Source organism: Mytilus galloprovincialis, chromosome 14 (assembly GCF_965363235.1).
Source record: "Mytilus galloprovincialis chromosome 14, xbMytGall1.hap1.1, whole genome shotgun sequence".
NCBI classification, from domain to species: Eukaryota; Metazoa; Mollusca; class Bivalvia; order Mytilida; family Mytilidae; genus Mytilus; species Mytilus galloprovincialis.
The window spans coordinates 36656408-36668682 of record NC_134851.1 but is presented as its reverse complement, the minus strand read 5'-3'; the positions used below and the strand labels follow the sequence as shown (position 1 = coordinate 36668682).

At 31.7% G+C, this 12275-nt stretch overlaps 1 protein-coding gene across 1 annotated transcript in view; it reads left to right on the top strand.

Moving 5' to 3' along the window:
* The window catches only part of LOC143058418 (uncharacterized), a 100182-nt gene that overhangs the window by 18645 nt on the left and 69262 nt on the right, over positions 1 to 12275 (top strand). The window lies entirely within an intron of this gene.

Below are 12275 nucleotides of genomic sequence, written 5' to 3'. Positions count from 1 at the left end.
GTAAATTTTTTGGTCGTATATTGGTATGATGTTGGCGTCGTCATCGTCCAAAGACATTTGGTTTTCGGACAATAACTTTAGTATAAGTAAACAGAAATCTATGAAATTTTAACATAAGGTTTATGACCACAAAAGGAAGGTTGGGATTGATTTACCGAGTTTTGGTCCCAACAGTTTAGGAATTAGGGGCCAAAAAAAGGTCTAAAATAAGTATTTTCTTATTTTTTTGCACAATAACTTAAGTATAAGTAAATAGAAATCTATGAAATTTTAACACAAGATTTATGACCACAAAATGAAGGTTGGGATTGTTAAATCATACTTTGACCTTGTAATGTCAATATTTCATTAGGTTGATGTCTAAATTAACACTTAATTCAACTGTAGTTAATTTTGATAAAAGATTAAAATTGTAAGAATACAGAGTCAATCTTTTCAAAATTTATTTTCATTTCTTAAATAGGCACATTGAATTAAAATAATAATAAAACAATGAATATTTAAAAGTAAAATAGATTTGAAATGAAATAAAAACAGGAATAAGTTTCACTTAAAATGTTACAACTAAAATTGATCCAAAGTATACTGAACTGTGTCAGAATTACGATTAGCTTCACATGTAGGATTTTTTTGTGAAACTATTTCCAGAAGTTTACAAATATGCAATATAAATATTTTTTAAAACAGCTTTTTGACCTGTAAAAAATGTAAATTAGATTTAATAAAATGAAATCAAATCAAATCTAACCTACACAAATTTTAAAATATGAAACATAAATATTTTTTAAAACAGCTTTTTGACCAGTGAAAAAAGTAAAATAAGATTTAAATGAAAGCAAATTTATGAATATGAAAAATGAATAATTTTTTAAACAGCTTTTCGATCAGCCAGCTGGATTAGTCACAGAAATTGATATGTAGATATTTAAAAGTGATTTGTTTATCCCCCTGTATATGTAGGATTGTTGTTATACATGCAATACAACCTACTTAAGGTAAAAGGATATTGAGTAGACTACAGGTAGGTAAATTCACAATGATCATGTATTAACATCCATTACCTATTTCTAAACATGTAAATAATGGGTTTAATATTGTCAGTGAAACTCAAATTTTTAGATATTTTTGGAGGGGGAAAATGGAGGAGGGGGCTGCTTGCATATTTTAGATAGTACATCAACTGTTGTCAGTTGACTGACTTATAGTCCTTGTTAAGTCTGATGGCACAAAGGGAAACGACTGGTTTCATCCACTGTTCTATGGTCTTTGCTTTTCTTGTTCTTGTTTAGGACACATCTAAGCCACCTCCATCTCTTTTGTTTTTTACAAAGTCTCCATGTCTTTGATGTTTGTGATCTCATCTTTGTTCAGACAGTCACAGGTGTTGTGGAAGCTGGAGAGTCTGTTAATGTCTTTTTTCGGGTAAAGGGGAATGAAGGGGGGGGGGGGGGCTGCCTCTTTACCCTTATTACTGGGATCATCTTGGTTCACAAATTGAGTAACATTTCTCAAGCTCTCAAGGAAATTATGAAACACAGTAGATAGAAAGACACAAAATACATTCATATCCTTCAAGGTGATGATAGATAGAAATAATGAATTAGTTATCAATTAGCTGTTTAAGAAATCATTCTATTATAATTGTTTATCAACAAAAGATGGGTGTTTTGGCAATTGAACTGTGCATTAACACATGTTTACAAGTTATCAGTTCTACAGATGCTACAAGTAAAACAGATCAAAATCTGTTGTGCATGATTGCAAACTGCTTTGGCTTGCAGTTGCTATCTGAGCAGCAGAAAAAAATCTGCTGTACTTGTAGGTTTTCCTGTTTGAGATTTTACACTAGTCATTTGAGGCCTTTTACAGCTTGCCATTAGGTGTTTGCCAAGACTCTGTAAATACAATCATGATCAGTAAGCCTGGTAAGAGACATTTTAGCCTGTGACTCTTGTTTGTATAGTTGTCTTGTGTTATTGTAAATATATTTCAAAGACATTTACAAAACAGTGTCTGTTATTCTTTTTCACAAGTAAGGTTTAGAGTTTAAAGTAAGCTGCATGCATCCTATATGATTATGACACCTAACAAATTGGTTTTCTGTTTAATGAACTGGGAAAAGAGGATATGATTGTTCCTATATTTACCTCTTGTAGATCATTTTAGATTGATAACATTGCATCCCTTAATTATGCTAACTGACTTTACCTCAAATAGAATATGAAATATTATGTTATCTTAAGGTGGTACTTAACACTACAGGGAGATAACTCTGTAAAATCAACTAAACGTTTTAATTACTTTGTGTTGTTAAGGCAATATTAAGCTTTTAAATGATCAAATTTAGTGTTTGTGAAATTGCTATATAACCAGTGCAATTTTTCTGATAAAACGGTTGGTTCAAATTTTTTGAAATATTTATAATTTTGTTAAAGGGTCAAATTAAATACTTTGTCAAAATTTTATGAAAATTAAACGAACCAAAATTAATTTTAGTGAAGGTGTTGGGTACCACCTTAAAATGAATTTAAGCATTGTAATTAAGATTGACATCAAAATCATTCATTCATTCTGCAAACAATATAGATGAGCATAGTTAAACCTGTTATTATTATATTTAAATTCAATTGGACATCATTCCAATTACATATGTCATGTATGTGCAATATTCAAACAAAGCAAACAAGCTAATCAAAGTCTTACTCTTAACATGCTGTAAAACAGGTGAAACATTTCAGCCTGGATATGCACTCTTGTTTATATAATTTAACAATGACAAAGTACATGTATGATATGATTGGTTAACCATAAAATGTTTGAGACATCATATCAATAATACGGTCTACCTGTTTACATAACATTTATAATGATACTTATAAGAGAATTAAAATTTATATAAAATTTATATAAAATTTATGTACCAATTTCATGGTTTAAAATTTGAATTATATTTTTTGTGTAGCTCTATTGGATTATAAGTTATAACTGAATATATGATAAGGCCAAATAAAAAAGTATGTGTGGTTCCAGTTACATCTGAAAAAAAGTTAGGGTAGGTAGGTAGGGATTTTTTTTTTATTTTATGTTTTTTTTTACATTGAGTCTATGGGAGCAACATTCTGACTTTAACAGTGCTTAATGAAAAATGACAATAAAATCTTTAGGGTAGGCTATTTTTAAGCCGAAAAATTAGGGACGGTAGGGTTACTGGAACCACACATATATTTTTATTTGGCCTAAGAAATGTTGAGGTATACGACCTCATGCAGTCATTTGGTTTCTATACTCTTACGACCAGTTAAGGAATATTTCCTTAGCAATCATCATAAGCATCAAAATACTTTTATAGAGTGGAGGCCAATCACATCCTTTTATATTTCTTTAACAGTATAGGGGCTGAGTTGGATTTAGAGAGTTTGGGCAGGGTTCACAGGCAAGAGGGCCCCACATATTATAAGCTTCATATATATGATAAATGCATATATATATATATATATATATATATATATATATATATGGACCTGAGATTTGTAGTTCATGCTTACTCATGCATGTTGTCTTTTGAAATTTGTATACAGTGACTAACAGTGTCAGATACCATATAGAATTAAGTTTCAATGTATTTGAGATTTTCTATTCAAGAGTTATGGTTCTTTGAAATCTCTTCAGTTACAATTGTTTCATTGTTAATACATGACTATTTTTGAAGACGCCTCTATCATAAACAGTAAAAAATTATAAGGAACCAACCCTACACCGTAAATTCTATTTCAAATTCTTGCATGAGTGTTTAGTGGTAGGTCCGTTTTCATTGGATGAAAAGGTGTGATAACTTCTTACAAAGAATTTTGATTTAAACAAATCATGCAATAAAAAGTCACCTTCAAACATCCTTGGACATTTTTTTCGTTTTAAAAAACTATTGAAGTCATCAAAAATCCATCTGTATTACACCGCTTGTAGAAAGCAAATAAACGTCTTTTTTTTCACTCTGTGATTTTGATAAGATTTACTATATCGTTATAGAATATTAATAAATTGTAAAATTACAGTTAAAATGACAAAAATGTCATAATTTTATTGTACACTGTTTATCATTTGTCTTGAGGGTTAATACATATGTACAAATATTTTATTGTCAATTTTTTACCAGGGATTATAAAGTTCATGTTCAGGTATGAATTAGGTTTTCATTCATTGCATTTAAGAAAACATTTAAAAAGCTGTCTTTGGTGTGTTTTTTCCCCTCCGAAAGCCCATTTTCTAGTCCTGCTTCATATTTCTTCAAATTTGACTATGAACTGTGTATACTTTGAAATGTGCCTTTTCTTTCGGTGTTTCTGTTGCACTGTGAATTTACTGGTGCAGTAAAATGCCCATTTGTAATTTACAGCCTTTTGTAAATCTCTCAGGTGCAATGTGACTTCAAAAAGAATAGACGGATTGATACAGAGAGTTTCAAAGAAACTGGATGCAGAATTTTCTCGCTGTGTTGAAGACCCATTGGTGGCCTTTGGCTGATTTCTGTTTTTTGGTCAGGTTGTTGTCTCTTTGACTGTTATTCCCCATTTCAATTCTCAATTTTATGCTATGAATTATGTGAAATGTGCCTTTTGTGTCGATAATGCATTGATGGAACTGCTGTATAGAGAGACTGACTCTCCTCTTTAATGGAATGTTCTGTGTCATTTGTTGGGCTATCTCTTTGTTGAATACAAAATAATCTGTGCGAAAAGTGTCTTTGCAGGGGCAGATCAAGCCATTTTAAAAAGGGGGGTTCCCAACCCAGGATAAAGGGGGGGTTCCAACTATATGTCCCCATTCAAATGCATTGATCGTCCAAAAAAAAGAGGGTTTCCAACCCCCCGAATCCCCCCCCCCCCTCTTGATCCGCCACTACTTTGTGTTAAATAAACAATAAGACAGCATTTATAGGACACTGAAATAATAGCAAAGGCAATTGTATACCTGAAAGTATGAGAGGCACAATTTTTATAGAGGTCAACATTTATTCGCTGTTTTTATAAATGGTTATTTAGATTATGAATTATCAATCTTTGAATTTATAATCCAAAACACCAAAACAATTGATGAATTGAGTCAAAAGTAAAGTTATTATTAAGATTTGCATATTATTATAATGGTCAGATTTCATTTCATTTTATAATCTTTTAAGGACAATTTGATGCTATACATCAAGTGAGGAGGATTAAGGTTTCCAATCCCATTTCCTTAACACACATACAATTGTGGTTAAAGAAAGAATTTCATTGAATCTTGCACAATGTTGAATTATTAAAATATTTAAAAAATAGAATGTGTGTCCATGGGACATGATGCTCTGCTCAATCTTTTATTATTCTATGTCAATGAACTCTAAAATTAGGTGCAAACAAAATATTATGTCATAAATTTTAATATTTTACATCATGATGAGTTTGGGTACTGTAAATGTGCTTTTTGGAAATGGACAAAAATGCAAGATTAATGATTGTGATTTCAGGACAATAATCTGCAGACAGATATATTTATAAGATATACGAATGTGAGTTATTATTATTGCGATATTAATTCATTTTTATGCCCCACCTACGATAGTAGAGGGGCATTATGTTTTCTGGTCTGTGCCCCCGTTCGTCCGTGCGTCTATCAACGTCTGTGCGTCCGTCCGTCCGTTCGCTTCAGGTTAAAGTTTTTGGTCAAGGTAGTTTTTGAAGAAGTTGAAGTCCAATCAACTTGAAACTTAGTACACATGTTCCCCATGATATGATCTTTCTAATTCTAATGCCAAATTATAGTTTTGACCCCAATTTCATGGTCCACTGAACATAGAAAATGATAGTGCGAAGTTCAGGTTAAAGTTTTTGGTCAAGGTAGTTTTTGATGAAGTTAAAGTTACATCAACTTGAAACTTAGTACACATGTTCCCTATGATATGATCTTTCTAATTTTAATTCCAAATTATAATTTTGACCCCAATTTCACGGTCCACTGAACATAGAAAATGATAGTGCGAGTGGGGCATCCGTGTACTATGGACACATTCTTGTTTTTTTCATTTTTTCGAAATAATTTCTGAATTTACAGTACTTAGTTTAAAAGTTTGTGTGAAATTGACTTGATGGTAAACTATATATATATAGCTACCATAACCAAAACTTTAACCTGAAAATGTACATTGTACTGGTTAACCAGTATAACATTTTTATGTTCAGTCCACACTGTTAAAACCGTGACAAAACTGCAGACTGGCATTTTAAAAAAAAGTTTATATGTTGAACATGTGTACTGACTTCTAAATTGATTTGACATCAAGTGTCTTATAGACTATCAATTAACCAAAAAAACTTTAAAAAGGGTTTCAGTACAGACACATATTGACACCCAAAGCACACAAAGGCCACTCGGTGACAGAAAGCATAAAAAACTTGAAATCGTAAGCTGGGGCATACAAAATTACGATTTTATTTTACTTGTGTCGACCAGTTTCAAGTTAAACCTGAAACAAACTCACTCACTCAATTATACTTCCTCATTGCTCAGATAGGGCCTCTGTGGCCGAGTGGTCTAAGTAGCTACTACTAAAATCACTTGCCAGTCAACACTGTGGTTGTGAGTTCGAAACCCACTCATGCGGGTGCACTCAACTCCAATCTTATTGCGAACCCTATGATAGTTTTGGAAGAAATTTAAAGGTCCCATTGAATAAACTATACAGAGAACAATACCTGTTGTATTTGTTAGATGGGACATTATAAAAGAACTGCCAAAAGTTTAAATGGACAGGTAACTTGCAGGTGAATCTATGGAAAACTATCATAGGGTTCGCAATAAATGACTTGGATTGTCAGTTTTCCTATCGAAGGTCAGTGATTTTCTCCCTGGGAACTACGGCTTCCTCCACCAATAAAAACTGGCCTAAATGTGGTGCTTAAAAGTGGCGTTAAAACACCAAAATAAAAAAAATCATTGCTCAGATTACTTACTAAAATTAAGTTTGATCAGCTCCAACTATTTCAAGGTCAAGTAAATATAATTAAAAGGACTAGTCTTGTATAAATTAAAACATGTAATTTAAGAAAAAAGGATTTTTTTGACAGAAGGAAAACAATTTCTCTCTCCCCAGTGTTCTTTTAAATTGGCATACTGTATAATCATTAATTATTTCGTGTTTATTATTGTGAAAAATGAGACATTCTTGTAAACGCAATAATTTAATTAAACTCGCATTTTGAAATATTTTATATGAATATTGGACAGGATTTTTTTCAAAATCATAAAAATTAAAATTGCATTTTAGTCAAAAATGACAAAATCCCTATTATACTAGATGGATGCAATAATTTCTTAATTTACAATAGTTAAGTAATGTTAATTTATTACTAAATTATTGTTTGTTATACATGTTACACCCAAATGTGACTTTTTTAGTCAAGGAAATGTAAGTTTCATACAAGTCTCTGTAATTGATCACTTGTACGTTTTATATATATATGAGTGTCACCTAATATATGAACACAGCGGTATTGGTGATTGGATCTCAGTTGATTAAGTATGTAGCAATTAACCCTGATGTTCTGCTTTTGACCTTAGAAAAAAGGGTTTCATGAAGTTGGTAGTAACTAATTACTTTTCTTACCGAAAGCTTAAATAATACCACTCAGACTAGAGACAGATATGTGTATATGGTCCATCAAGAAGTTGTTAAAGAATTCTGTAACATAAAAAGAACATTGCACTCTAATTATGCATAGAAAAAGTGCTATGCATGCATGCAGCTGTATGGTAAGAACATAGGCAAAATTTCTTTTTGAAAGTAATTATTCCTTTCCTCAAGTAGCAGTCAAATTTCTTCATATTTAGACCTTTTACCAAAATGACTACTGATGGTAGGTTGAATACCAAAATTTATGACAAATGTGATGATTTTAATTTTCCTATACCGGTAGTCAACTTTCCATTTCTGTGTAGCAACATCCCAGCAGCACCAGCATATGGAGTATATGTGTCTCAATTGATCTGTTACTCTAGAGCTAGCTCAACGTATGTTGATTTTGTTGAACGAGGAATACTGCTTTCTCAAAAGTTGCTAAGACAGGGCTATGAATCAGTCAAATTAAGGTCATCACTCAAGAAATTTTACGGTCGCCTTCATGAGCTGATTATATATAAGCACCTGATTTCACTCACGGTTTTTAGTGGAGTTTGTGTTGTCTCTTTTCTATTATTTATAACTGTTGATGTAAATGTCCTTTGGTTTTTTGAGTCTTTGTTTACTCCTTGGTTTTGATTGTTATTGTCGTTTTGCTTGCCCTTGAGATTGACTCTGTTTGCAATTACCTTCCTAGTATTCAAGTTACTTTTGAAGTTGCCAACTGAAGTTATGCAAACATCATTCAATAGACAACTTTCGAGTTCGATGCATTTCCGTCAAAAACTCTAGTTTTAATGAACGTCATTTGTGCGTTTAGGGGCGTCGTCACTTCCATTCCAATGTTGAGCGAGTGGTTGGAAAACTATAATTCTATATTGTACGAATTATTCGGCAAATTGAATTCTCAAAATTGACAATCAGCATTGTTGTCATTAGGGAATTGTCATTAAGTACCTACAGAACAACCATTATTTCTAGTTTATCCTGCACAATGATGATCACCAAGACGCTTGATGAACATAAATAGTGCAGGGATACAGGTGACCCCTTCTATCTAGTAAATGACGTCATAAAGGCGCGTATAATTGACAAGTTTTTTCCGGTGACAGATGAACTGGAAAGTGGGCTATTACCTTTCAAGCATTTGGGGTGGAGGGGCCTAATTGTGGCCAGAGTTGTATACAGTATGTAGTTCTTCTCTTGTCACTATCACTATACTATATCATGTCAACACTTTGGTTGTGAGTTCAAACCCCACATTTGGCAAGTGTCTGACTCCAATCTGTAGTGACAAGGATTGTTAATTTTCTTGCAAAAGGTTTAGGGTTTGATACTCAAGGTACTTTTGTTTCCTCCACAAATAAAACTGGGTAACCATGATAATTGTGCTGAAAGTAGCATTAAACATCAACTATCAATCCCTCTGTTCATTCATTTGTGAGTACAGGGTAAAAATATGAGTGTTTACACTCAAAAACTAACACTTAAGTGTTATCCTATGTCATTCATCCGACCACAGATAACTTTCACTGAAGCATACAATTTATTGAACTTTTAAGATTTATGTTGTGAAAATATCATCAATGGGTTTAAACTTAATAAATTCATATTTAAATTGGTTATTCAAAAAGTAAATGCACTTTAGAATATATACAGATGTTTAACAAATTATATTTTTTAATATTTAAAAGATTTAGTTAGTCTTTATATACCTATAAAGTGAAAAGTGTTTGTTCATCAAGAATCATTGAAGTGTAGATGTGAAAGTAAAATCTCTGTTGGTGTGAAAAAAATGTAGGCAGGAGTTTTGTCGTTCAAAGAATATATGAAGATGGATGTTTAAAAAATTTCGATTGCATCTTTTCCGAATTTATGGCTATAATTCATGATTCCTTTTAATTGATGTGACTCAGATTTTTCGATTATTATCTATTAAATGTGAATTATGATATCAGTACATCTCAAAATGTGGTATTCTTTATTCAGGATAAAATTGGGATTGCATTTTTCTGGCAATGTCAAATTCATGATTCCTCTTCTGTGATGTGACTCAGATTTTTTGATTATTATCTTTTAAATGTGAATTATAATATGGATAAGTACGTCTCAAAATGTGGTATACTTTATTCAGGAAATAAATATTTAGACAAAAATAATTGACCATGCTAGTCTTTTGGATCATCTGAAGATGAGAAACGAAACAATTAAGTGTCTATTATAAACAAGATAAGCAGAGGTTGAGCTGAAATATTGGAACCTTTTTTTATCTCTGATTTACCGTAGTCAGGTGTCGAAAAAAATGTGTCTATTTATGATTTATGTAGTTTAAGGAAAAGGATTTTAAATCTTTTCTTTCTCAGGACCACTGGAAGTTTATTTAAGTCAATAACAACAAGAATCTTTATTTTTTCTCAGGATTTAAGTGGCATCTCTGAAAAAAATGTAATGTTATGTTAATCTGCTTGGCCTTGGATCATTTACAAAGAAGACTTTGTGGCTAAAAAGAATTATCTCTCATTAAAGAAGACCAATATTTTTTATCCTTGAAGACAGTGCCAGTTGCCAATTTGATGTGGTTTTTTTCTTAAGAGTCCATATCAGATATTCACTTGATCTCTATAAGAAAAATAGACTAGTGATTTTGATAACGAGAGACAGGAGCATTATTTAAGGCTTGTTAATTTGATAAACTGATTCAAATATCTGGGTGTTATGTAGTAAAAATGTATCAACTTCTAGAATTAAGTGATGTATAAAGCCATTGAAGGACTATTATTTGTCAGTGAATCTGCATGTGTCATTTTTTTTTGTGATATTAAGCATTTGTTAAGTATGTTAAAAGTTCAACCTTGACTATTTTTCAAACAGAAAGGTTTTGAGTGAACTTTGATCTTGTTTGACAAATCTTTAGAGGGACTGTTGACTAATGACTTAATAGTACATTTATTTTTCACTGAAAACTTTGAACATAAATTAACATTTACTCTGGGTACATTTGATTTTATATGGAATTACTGCACATGTACATGTTTCTATGCATGCTTTGGAAGTCATGCTGTTTCTATAGAAGCTACAATGATAAAAACTCAACAGAAATGGAAGTCTTGGATTAGTTTATGTGAAAAGTAATTCTTCTATGTTCAGATCAATAACAATGGAGATAATACAAGTTCCTTAGATTGTTATACTAATTGGAAAATGATGAGATATGAATTATAAGACATTATTAGAAGATAATACTCATGCAGAAGGAAGTTCTAACAGATTTCAAAGAGATAGTTTTTAAGTGAAGAATATTATCCTGCTATGATTTATATCTAAATGGCTGTATTAACAACATTTGAAATTAGGCTAAAATAGTACAGTTTTATATAAAATTGCTGCTTTTGCATAGTGCCATTGCTTGTAGCAATGTTTTGGTAGGATTGCCAGCTTCTTGCTGAAGGTCATTGGTTCTCACTAAGTTCAAAATCTTTCATCTATAAAAACTGGCCACCATATGCATGAGGATGCAAAGTGTGCCGAAAGTAATCTAAATTAAACACTTACAATCAATTAGCCATTGTATTGTGACATTGCTATGAGGATCATGATATTTGCCTTGGAATAGAAAAAGCGTGAATATGAAACGGGTTTATAGACATTTGAGTAGAAAACCTAAACATGATGCAAAATCTACCAATTATGGTACAGGTATGGCTTCTTGTTTAATATTATCAAAGACATTATAAATTATTAGAGTTTAGCAACTCCATTAAACTACCAAATTATCTGTAAATATTGAAACAGTGAACTGCTTAAATTCTTATTTGTCAAGCTACTATTTTTATGTTTTAATATATAGTTGCTTTTCTTGATGTTTGCTCATTAGAATATTTCTTAATAGGTTTATAAAAGATTTGACAAAGGTATCTTTTAATGGTTAAAACAGATAGAAAAAGATACCTTTAAAAATAGATATAGAAAATTCAATGCAATTGCAGAAAGAGGACAACTAGTATGACTATATATATATATAGTGGTTGTGTTATTTATTATAGGTTGTAAAAACAATTGCCATAATTACAAATCTGGCAATCACAAATGTTCAATTTTATATTTTAAAGTTTAAAAGTAAAGGAAAAAAATTGTGAATGACCGAATTCTGATAATGAATATTTACTGTGGATGACTTATTTTCACGGGTACCAATTCTTGTGGATCAAAGAAAATGTACGCATGTTTGTGGATATTACATTTTATGGTTTTGTCAAAGACTGCATGCAGCATACAAGCCTATAGAAAATTTGTTTATGATTTAACATTGAATTTCCTGGTTTACTGTGTTGCCACAAATAATAATGAATCCATAGTAAGTCTTTATTGGGGATCTCATTGGGGGTGTTCCGATCCCGGATCCCGCTTACTATTTTGTCAGATTCCCGTATCCCGCTTACACTATGTACGTAAGCAATTCTCATTTTTTTTTGTCATTTCCCAGGTCCCGCCTAAGACCTCATTTCCCGTTTTTACAACACAATAATTAGACTTTCACATGTCCCGCTTACAAAAATTCGGCAATCCCGCGTCATGCTTAGACCCCAATGAGACCCACTTTATTGAGCTCAACGATTGCACTGAA